Source organism: Arachis ipaensis, chromosome B9, assembly GCF_059453495.1.
Source record: "Arachis ipaensis isolate K30076 ecotype BB chromosome B9, ASM5945349v1, whole genome shotgun sequence".
Classification (NCBI taxonomy): Eukaryota; Viridiplantae; Streptophyta; class Magnoliopsida; order Fabales; family Fabaceae; genus Arachis; species Arachis ipaensis.
Window position 1 is genome coordinate 26,543,259 of NC_142444.1, and position 10,252 is coordinate 26,553,510.

The window sequence follows — 10,252 nt, forward strand, 5'->3', positions numbered from 1 at the left end:
TCAGAATGGACCATCCTGGATATATTCTATGATGGTTTATTTGAGCTATCAAAAATGTCATTGGATACCTCTGCAGGTGGATCCATTCACTTAAAGAAAACGCCTGCAGAAGCTCAAGAACTCATTGACATGGTTGCTAATAACCAGTTCATGTACACTTCTGAGAGGAATCCTGTGAGTAATGGGATGCCTATGAAGAAGGGAGTTCTTGAAATTGATACTCTGAATGCCATATTGGCTCAGAATAAAATATTGACTCAGCAAGTCAATATGATTTCTCAGAGTCTAAATAGAATGCAAGCTGCATCCAACAGTACTCAAGAGGCATCTTCTGAGGAAGAAGCTTATGATCCTGAGAACCCTGCAATAGCAGAGTTAAAATACATGGGTGAACCATATGGAAACACCTACAATCCATCATGGAGAAATCACCCAAATCTCTCATGGAAGGATCAAAAGCCTTAACAATGCTTTAATAATGGTGGAAGAAACAGGTTTAGCAATAGCAAGCCTTTTCCATCATCCACTCAGCAATAGACAGAGAATTTTGAGCAGAATCCATCTAGCTTAGCAAATTTAGTCTCTGATCTATCTAAGGCCACTGTGAGTTTTATGAATGAAACAAGATCTTCCATTAGAAATTTGGAAGCACAAGTGGGCCAGCTGAGTAACAGGATCACTGAAATCCCTCCTAGTACTCTCCCAAGCAATACAGAAGAAAATCCAAAAGGAGAGTGCAAGGCCATTGAATTAATTACCATGGCCGAACCCACAAGAGAGGAGAAAGACGTGAATCCCAAGGAAGAAGACCTCCTGGGACGTCCAATGATCAATAAGGAGCTTCCCTCTGAGGAACCTAAGGAATCTGAGGCTCATCTAGAGAACATATAGATTCCATTGAACCTCCTTATACCATTCATGAGCTCTGATGAGTATTCCTCTTCTGAAGAGAATAAGGATGTTACTGAAGAGCAAGCTGCCAAGTTCTTTGGTGCAATCATGAAGCTAAATGCCAAATTATTTGGTATTGAAACTTGGGAAGATGAACATCCCTTGTTCACCAATAAACTAAGTGATCTGGATCAACTGACATTGCCTCCGAAGAGACAGGATCCTGGAAAGTTCATAATACCTTGTACCATAGGCACCATGATCTTTAAGGCTCTGTGTGACCTTGGTTCAGGAATAAACCTCATGCCCCTCTCTGTAATAGAGAAACTGGGAATCTTTGGGGTGCAAGCTGCTAAAATCTCATTAGAGATGGCAGACAATTCAAGAAAATAGGCTTATGGACAAGTAGAGGACATGTTAGTAAAGGTTGAAGGCCTTTACATCCCTGCTGATTTCATAGTCCTGGATACTGGAAAGGAAGAGGATGAATCCATCATCCTAGGAAGACCTTTCCTAGCCACAGCAAGAGCTGTGATTGATGTGGACAGAGGAGAATTGATCCTTCAATTAAATAAGGACAACCTTGTGTTTACAACTCAAGGATCTCTCTCTGCATCCATGGAGAGGAAGCAGAAAAAGCTTCTCTCAAAGCAGAGTCAACCAAAGCCCCTACAGTCAAACTCTAAATTTGGTGTTGGGAGGCCACAACCAAACTCTAAGTTTGGTGTCAAACCCCCACATCCAAACTCTAAGTTTGGTGTTGGGAGGTCTCAACAAAGCTCTGCACATCTGTGAGACTCCATGAGAGCCCACTGTCAAGCTATTGACATTAAAGAAGCGCTTGTTGGGAGGCAACCTAATGTTTATTTATCTAATTTTCATTGTTTTTCATGTTTTATTAGGTTCATGATCATGTGGAGTCACAAAATAAATATAAAAATTGAAAACGGAATCAAAAACAGCAGAAGAAAAATTACACCCTGGAGGAAGACCTTACTGGCGTTTAAACGCCAGTAAGAAGCATGTTTTGGGCGTTCAACGCCAGAACAGAGCATGGTTCTGGCGCTGAACGCCAGAAATGGGCAGCATCTGGATGTTTGAATGCCAGAAATGCACCTTGGAGAAGAGCTGGCGCTGAACACCCAGAACAAGCATGGTTCTGGCGTTCAACGCCATAAATGGGCTACAAATGGGCGTTCAACGCCCAGAACAAGCACTAATCTGGCGCTAAACGCCCAGAGTTGTGTGCAAAGGCATTTTGCATGCCCAATTTGGTGCAAGGTTGTAAATCCTTGAACACCTCAGGATCTGTGGACCCCGCAGGATCACCTCAGGATCTGTGGACCCCACAGGATCCCCACCTACCTCCACTCACTTCTTCCCCATCACCTCTTCACCACTCACATCCATCCACTCTTCCCCATAAACCTACCTCATAAACTCCACCTACCTTCAAAATTCAAAATCAATTTCCCACCCAACCCCACCCTAAATGGCCGAAACTTACCCCCCTTCCTTCCCTATATAAAGCCCTCCATTCTTCCTCATTTTCACACAACACAACCCTCTCTTCCTCTTCTTGGCCGAAACACACCTCCCCCCTCCTCTCCATATTTTCTTCTTCTTCTTCATCTATTCTTTCTTCTCTTGCTCGAGGACGAGCAAAATTCTAAGTTTGGTGTGGTAAAAGCATAAGCTTTTTGTTTTTCCATTACCATTGATGGCACCTAAGACCGGAGAATCCTCTAGAAAAGGGAAAGGGAAGACAAAAGCTTCTACCTCCGAGTCATGGGAGATGGAAAGGTTCATCTCCAAAGCTCATCAAGACCACTTCTATGATGTTGTGGCCAAGAAGAAGGTGATCCCCGAGGTCCCTTTTAAACTCAAGAGAAATGAGTATCCGGAGATCCGACATGAAATTCAAAGAAGAGGTTGGGAAGTTCTAACAAACCCCATCCAACAAGTAGGCATCCTAATGGTTCAAGAGTTCTATGCTAATGCATGAATCACTAGGAACCATGATCAAAGTAAGAACCCGAACCCAAAGAATTACCTCACCATGGTTTGGGGGAAATACTTAGATTTTAGTTCGGAAAATGTGAGGTTGGCGTTCAACTTGCCAAACATGGAAGAGAACGCACGCCCCTACACAAGGAGAGTCAACTTTGATCAAAGGTTGGACCAAGTCCTCATGGACATATGTGTAGAAGGAGCTCAATGGAAGATTGACTCAAAAGGCCAACCGGTTCAACTAAGAAGACTGGACCTTAAGCCTGTAGCTAGAGGATGGTTGGAGTTCATTCAATGCTCAATCATTCCCACTAGCAACCGGTCTGAAGTTACTATAGACCGGGCCATCATGATCCATAGCATCATGATTGGAGAAGAGGTGGAAGTTCATGAGATTATACCTCAAGAACTCTACAAGGTGGCTGACAAGTCCTCCACTATGGCAAGGTTAGCCTTTCCCCACCTCATTTGCCACCTATGCAATTCGGCTGGGATTGACATAGAGGGAGATATCCTCATTGAAGAGGACAAGCCCATCACTAAGAAAAAGATGGAGCAATCAAGAGAGCATAGAGAAGCTCATCATCAAGAAATCCCTGAGATTCCTCAAGGGATGCACTTCCCTCCACAGAATTTTTGGGAGCAAATCAACACCTCCCTAGGAGAATTAAGTTCCAACATGGGACAACTAAGGGTGGAACATCAAGAGCACTCCATCATCCTTCATGAAATAAGAGAAGATCAAAAAGCAATGAGGGAGGAGCAACAAAGACAAGGAAGAGACATAGAAGAGCTCAAGGACATCATTGGTTCCTCAAGAAGGAAACGCCACCATCACTAAGGTGGACTCATTCCTTGTTCTTACTTTCTCTGTTTTTCGTTTTCTATGTTAAGTGCTTATCTATGTTTGTGTCTTCATTACATGATCATTAGTAGTTAGTAACTTTGTCTTAAAGTTATGAATGTCCTATGAATCCATCATCACCTCTCTTAAAATGAAAAATGTTTTAATTCAAAAAGAACAAGAAGTACATGAGTTTCGAATTTATCCTTGAATTTAGTTTAATTATATTGATGTGGTGACAATGCTTCTTGTTTTCTGAATGAATGCTTGAACAGTGCATATGTCTTTTGAAGTTGTTGTTTATGAATGTTAAATATGTTGGCTCTTGAAAGAATAATGACTAGGAGACATGTTATTTGATAATCTGAAAAATCATAAAAATGATTTTTGAAGCAAGAAAAAGCAGCAAAGAACAAAGCTTGCAGAAAAAAAAAATAGGCGAAAAAAAATAGAAAGAAAACGCAAGCAGAAAAAGCCAAAAGCTCTTAAAACCAAGAGGCAAGAGCAAAATGCCAATAACCCTTAAAACCAAAAGGCAAGGGCAAATAAAAATGATCCCAAGGCTTTGAGCATCAGTGGATAGGAGGGCCTAAAGGAATAAAATCCTGGTCTAAGCGGCTAAACCGAGCTGTCCCTAACCATGTGCTTGTGGCGTGTAGGTGTCAAGTGAAAACTTGAGACTGAGCGGTTAAAGTCAAGGTCCAAAGCAAAAAAAGAGTGTGCTTAAGAACCCTGGACACCTCTAATTGGTGACTTTAGCAAAGCTGAGTCACAATCTGAAAAGGTTCACCCAATTATGTGTCTGTGGCATTTATGTATCCAGTGGTAATACTGGAAAACAAAGTGCTTAGGGCCACGGCCAAGACTCATAAAATAGCTGTGTTCAAGAATCATCATACTGAACTAGGAGAATCAATAACACTATCTGAACTCTGAGTTCCTATAGATGCCAATCATTCTGAACTTCAATGGATAAAGTGAGATGCCAAAACTATTCAAGAGGCAAAAAGCTACAAGTCCCGCTCATCTGATTGGAGCTATGTTTCATTGATAGTTTGGAATTTATAGTATATTCTCTTCTTTTTATCCTATTTGATTTTCAGTTGCTTGGGGACAAGCAACAATTAAATTTTGGTGTTGTGATGAGCAGATAATTTATACGCTTTTTGGAATTGTTTTTAGTATGTTTTTAGTAGGATCTAGTTACTTTTAGGGATGTTTTCATTAGTTTTTATGTTAAATTCACATTTCTGGACTTTACTATGAGTTTATGTGTTTTTCTGTGATTTCAGGTATTTTCTGGCTGAAATTGAGGGACTTGAGCAAAAATCTGATTCAGAGGTTGAAGAAGGACTACTGATGCTGTTGGATTCTGACCTCCCTGCACTCAAAATGGATTTTCTGGAGCTACAGAACTCAAAATGGCGCGCTTCCAATTGTGTTAGAAAGTAGACATCCAGGGCTTTCCAGAAATATATAATAGTCCATACTTCGTTCAAGTTTAGATGACGCAAATTGGCATTCAACGCCAGCTCTCTGCCCAATTCTGGCGTCCAGCGCCAGAAACAAGTTGCAAAGTGGAGTTCAACGCCCAAAATGGCACAAAAGCTGGCGTTCAACTCCAAGAATGACCTCTCTACGTGTAGACTTCAAGCTCAGCCCAAGCACATACCAAGTGGGTCCCGGAAGTGGATTTATGCATCAATTACTTACTTCTGTAAACCCTAGTAGCTAGTTTATTATAAATAGAACCTTTTACTATTGTATTAGACATCTTTGAATCATCTTTGGATCATATTGATCACGTTTGGGGGCTGGCCATTCGGCCATGCCTGGACCTTTCACTTATGTATTTTCAACGGTAGAGTTTCTACACTCCATAGATTAAGGTGTGGAGCTCTGCTGTTCCTCAAAGATTAATGCAAAGTACTACTGTTTTTCTATTCAATCCAACTTATTCCGCTTCTAAGATATTCATTTGCACTTCAACCTGAATGTGATGAACGTGACAATCATCATCATTCCCTATGAACGCGTGCCTGACAACCACTTCCGTTCTACCTCAGATTGAATGAGTATCTCTTAGATCTCTTAATCAGAATCTTCGTGGTGTAAGCTAGATTGATGGCGGCATTCATGAGAATCCGGAAAGTCTAAACCTTGTATGTGGTATTCCGAGTAGGATTCTGGGATTGAATGACTGTGACGAGCTTCAAACTCGCGAGTGCTAGGCGTAGTGACAGACGCAAAAGGAGGGTGAATCCTATTCCAGCATGATCGGGAACCTTAGATGATTAGCCGTGCCGTGACAGGGCATCTTGGACCATTTTCACAAGAGGAGGGGATGTAGCCACTGACAACGGTGATGCCCTTGCATAAAGCCAGCCACAGAAAGGAGTAAGACTGATTGGATGAAGACAGCAGGAAAGCAGAGGTTCAGAGGAACGAAAGCATCTCTACATGTTTATCTGAAATTCTCACCAGTGAATTACATAAGTGTTTCTATCCTTAGTTTATTAGTTATTTTCGAAAACTCCATAACTATTTTATATCCGCCTGACTGAGATTTACAAGGTGACCATAGCTTGCTTCATACCAACAATCTCCGTGGGATTGACCCTTACTCACGTAAGGTTTATTACTTGGACGACCCAGTGCACTTGCTGGTTAGTTGTATCGAAGTTGTGACAAATTATGAATTGAGATTAGAGCACCAAGCCTTTGGAGCCTCTACCAGAGTTCACAATTTCATGCACCAAAGCTCGAGCTCTCTAATTTCTTGTTTACTGGCTCTCACAATCTCAAGCATAGTTGTCAAAATCGAACGAAACAGACGAACCAAAAATTGGTAAATCGGCCATATGACCAATCTGAGACTTTAGATGATGCATACGACCGAATAAGAAAGAAAACCAGTGAGAATCGATTTGGTAGAAAATCGGTGAACCGGTCGGATTTTAAAACCCATACCGGTTCAAATTGAAAAAATTAAAAAGAAAAGAGACCCCATCCCCAAATGAAACCCTAGCATTACTCCCCCATTCTCTTTTCCTTCAAAGTTCAGAGAGACTGAGACTCTCCCCCATTCTTGTCTCCTTCAATCTCAGCTTCACCTTGCTACTCTCCTCCATTCTTCTTCGTGACTTCGTCTTTCCTGGCCTCCTGAAGAACCGAACGGTTGAACCCATCTTCCAAAACATTGTTTAATAAAGTTTTACGGTAGTCCCTTACTATGGCATATTGAACTTTCTCATCCCATACACAACATTTTTAACATTTGTCAAAGTTTTTGAAATTGAATTTCTATTTAGAATTAGATCACATTTTGGTTTGAAGTAAACAACTATACATTATTTGAAATTATGGTACCTCCTAATCTTTTTAACTAACTCACTAGCCAATCAAGCCCTATTTGTAGCCTTATTGGAGTTTTTTCTTAGACATGTATAATCATCATTAAATATATTCATTTGCCAATAAAAATCTTCATGTTCCCTTGAGGCATATACTATTAAATTATACTATTTAAATTTGCAAATAATATAACACCTAATGATATCATTCTTTTTTAATCTCATTCTCTTACCCTCTTGAATTATTTAAACTCTCTCATAGCCTCTCTAAATTCATATTTAGTGTTAACTTTTATTCCCACCTGAAGTTGAAACTCACCAAACCTTACATCATCTCTAAAAATTGAAAAATCATTATATTCTTCTTCATTCTCAAAATTAGAAGGAGTTTTCATCTTTTCTTAGTGATAAGAGTTAGCACCATTAGACTCGTCATCTGGGTCTAATGTTTCATACATTATACCTTGCCCTATGACTTCTAAAATCCCTAATCCACCTCTGTATCTAAAACCTCCTCAACCCAAGCATCCTCACCTTCCGGTATCTTTTTTTCCTTTGCAAAGATTGACGCAGAGAATTTCTTAAATTTTAGCTTTCACTAGACTTGTATTTTTGTCCTAACTTGTAGGAACTATCTTTTAAACTATCATCATTACTGGAATTATCATTAGGTCATTGTTCTTGCTAAATTTTTGCCTTTAGTAACAAATCTTGTGCAAGGTCTAATAGCTTGAGATGTGATATTCTTTTAGATTAGATTGTGTTTAGATTATAAAATGGTATTCTTCTTGGACTTGGTAGTTGGTTTGTGTCTAATTTTGGGAGGGGTTATTTTTATTAAACTACTCTTCTACCTTAGCCCATGACAACAACAAAGAAGTTTCGTGGTCCACAAATTCATATAGTCATTTTTGAAAACATAAAAACTAGACCAGGATTTATGGCTCTGACTGAGTCCAAAAACCCTGATCCATAGGAGAATTCTGCGAGTTCACTTCTATTCATTAGTTTTGCAGTGGTTATAAGAGAAGACTTTATAGCTGCCAGAGATCAATCAGGACGAAAAGTCTTAACATATGTAGCTGCACCAGCAACATGGGGGCATGACATTGAGGTTCCAGAGAGTATGTTGTATTTCACAGATCTTTTATCTGTTTTATCCTGAGAAGGTGGTGCAAGAGGTGAGTAAGCAGCCAAAATTTCTATACCAGGAGCACTAATGTCTGGCTTCATAATTTCTCTGATTTGCATATTGGGTCCTACAGAAGAGAATTCAGCAATAATTAGAGCAGTATTATTTATAAAGTCTGTACTACTCAATATTTCAGCACAAGGGGTGGTAGTGGAATTTGCATAAGACAAAGCAACATCATAAGCCTCTGGATCTATGCCTAATGCAGGATAAGAAACTACTTGAGCTTCATATTCGTAAGAGATTGAAATTGAGCCAAATGCTCCCGATGCAAGACCCGCTGAATAACCAAATGAAGTTCTACACAAGACGATTTTTCCCTTTATGCGTTTGGGGTCCAAACAAAAACAAAATTCGGTATCTTTGTCTGATGGACATTTTGGACTTGAAGCAAACTTTACATGGATCAATAGAATCTTTGTCCCATTTGATGCAAACCCATTTATTGACTTCCCCGAAAGCATTAATCCATTGCCAAGCAAAACGTTATCAATGATTCTACGATCCATAGTGGTAGCTGCAACAACCAAGGTGATACATTAAATGTTACAGTGTTGGGACCATTATTACCTGCAGCGTTTATAGTGAAGATCCCTTTTTTCCATTGTTTGAAAAGATCCAATTGCTATGATGTATTCATCGAAGGTCATTTGCTCATCTGTCCCAATTAAAATTGTGATAAGATCCACACCATCGGCAATGGCATCATCAAAAGCAACCAATATGACATCAGCTCTGCACTCTCGTTTACTACACATACTGTAAGCAGCAATTCTTGCTGATGGGATACCTCCTCTTGCAACTCCTTCGGCAATTCCATAGAAGCTTTCTCCCACTACTTTATTCCCTGCTGCAATTGATGCTGTGTGAGTTCCATGCCCAACAATGTCTCTTGCTGAAGGTTGACCTTTTAGATAGTGTCTTGCACCGATTATTTTTTTTTGCATATGAAGTTTTTACCACCTTTGCATGCACCTTTCCACTTTTTGGGAATTAGACCGAAACCATGATCGTTGAAGCTCTCTGACTCTGGCCAGATTTCAGTGTCTATAACTCCGATTATAACATCACTCTCACCAATTTTGTTTCTATGTGAGTATGTGTCGATTATTTGAACCCCATGAAGTCCCAAGACCTTGTAGTTTGTAGTTTCAGTGTTCTACTTGAAAAAACAGAAACCACTCCTTCCATCTTTTTCAGCTTCTCTCTTTCTTGGCTAGTGATCATTGCAGCAAAACTATTAAAGCTCTTATAATAACTTCTAACCATGTGATTTGTTGCATCGTTATCATTAGTAGTTTGTTGTATCATACTAAGATGGTGGGATGTTGGAGAATAATTATGCTTTGGGAGTGATCCCATGTAAACAATGTGAAGATTCTTATTAGCATCATTAGCACTACTTACTAAGAATTTCATGAAGAAATAGGCATATAAGAAAAGAAGAAAACTATAGTTGGCCATTGTTCAAGTATGTTAGATACATGTATCCAATGGCTTGATTACATATATAAAATATAATCGATGTCTTAAGAGTCTTGGTATCCTCCTTGAAAATGATGCATAGGCTATCATCTTTCCGGTGAGAAATCACCCTACTTCTTTTTCAACCTCCTCCCAAAATGAATAATCAATTTTTCAATTTAGCTCAGAATCAAACCAATCTCTATTACATCCATCCAAGTAAAAATTCAACATCAGCCTTGGTTATCCCTGTTCTAACAGGAAATAACTATCATTCATAGAATAGTCACTATGGCCTGAATTTGTGGTTACCGCTGGTCTAATTTTTTATGTTTCTAAAAATGACTATCTGAATTTGTGGGTCACAAGACTTCTTTATTGTTGTCATGGATTAAGGTAGAAGAGTAGTTTAATAATTTTTAAGTTCTAAAACAAAATTGGATTTTGGATTAGACTTAGTGTTAATAGTTACAGCAAGCTTGGTGTTCTCCTTGGAAT

General features: G+C 39.5%; 1 pseudogene; it reads right to left on the reverse strand.

Moving 5' to 3' along the window:
* Positions 1-7,995: 7,995 nt before the first annotated feature.
* LOC110267237 (subtilisin-like protease SBT4.6 pseudogene) lies at positions 7,996-9,670 on the reverse strand (annotated as a pseudogene).
* Between the last annotated feature and the right edge of the window lie 582 nt (positions 9,671-10,252).